Source organism: Gadus morhua, chromosome 9, assembly GCF_902167405.1.
Source record: "Gadus morhua chromosome 9, gadMor3.0, whole genome shotgun sequence".
Lineage (NCBI taxonomy): Eukaryota > Metazoa > Chordata > Actinopteri > Gadiformes > Gadidae > Gadus > Gadus morhua.
Genome location: NC_044056.1, coordinates 5,005,019 through 5,006,071, shown reverse-complemented (window position 1 = coordinate 5,006,071; position 1,053 = coordinate 5,005,019). Strand labels below are relative to the sequence as shown.

General features: G+C 44.3%; 1 pseudogene; it reads right to left on the bottom strand.

The window, feature by feature from the left end:
• Window positions 1–615: 615 nt before the first annotated feature.
• Window positions 616–778, bottom strand: LOC115551614 (uncharacterized; annotated as a pseudogene).
• Window positions 779–1,053: the final 275 nt, after the last annotated feature.

Here is a 1,053-nt window from a genome sequence, read left to right as displayed (position 1 = left end):
TGGGTAAGTAGAGAGGAGAGAGGAGAAGTGAGAGGTGATGAGAGGAGAGGAGGTTGGCAAGGAGAGGAGAGAGGAGTGGAGAAGAGAGAGTTGATGAGGAGATGAGAGGTGGGCAAAGAGGGGAAAGCAGGGCAGGACAGAGGAAAGTACTACTATGACTACAATAGCTAAGAGAAAATAATGCAATCACGGAAATGTAGAAAGCGCTCAATCTGCATTCTCATAAGCTAGCACTTTGTTTTGGGGTTGAAAATTGGCTTGAAACTGCTATCCGTCTGTGCCGGCCAAATTATATTGCGTTGTTGTTGAGCCGATTGAATCATATTGCCAGCCACTCCATCGCACAGCAAGGCTTAAGTGACTCACGCACGGCCATGGATCGAGTTCTACTTCTGTGCCTGAAAATAACCTTTAAAGGTCACAACATAAGTCCTTCTCTAACGTGGTTAAAGACGTCGCTAAGAACAAAGCAATCAGACGGTGAAAACAAGTCGGCATAACGCATGCCCTCGCCAAGCAGTAGGTTTCTACTGTTATGTTAGCCACCTTGCAACCTCACACATTCACACAAATTATACACACAACATAAACGCGCACATACCCGCACACACAAAAAAAGATTGTACTTAATTGATCCAAGAAATGTGTGGAGCGAATGAAGCAAGCTCCTCTCTTGACTCCAGCTGCCAAAGATCTTGTCCCCTTATACTGGAAATACCAGATATTAAACTGAGGAGAACCGAACCTGCCCTTGATCATAACCAAAAGGCCATTATATACAGAGAAAACACATCCACACACACATAGAAGCATATGACCTTTCCTGCTTATTGCTTTCAACTGAGGGCTAACTCGTTTTGTCACCATTTATCTCCAAAGATTCAATGGCTTCCTCCTGCGTGAGGCCCGATCTACAGCTCTGGCCCCAATATCTATATCTCGGATTGACATAATTTTCATCCATTACATGAAATCATTTGAAAAAAAAAACTCTGTGCCCCTTCCGCCAACCAAACCAAATTGGTTAGTGTTGTTTCTCCTGGGCGGGATACG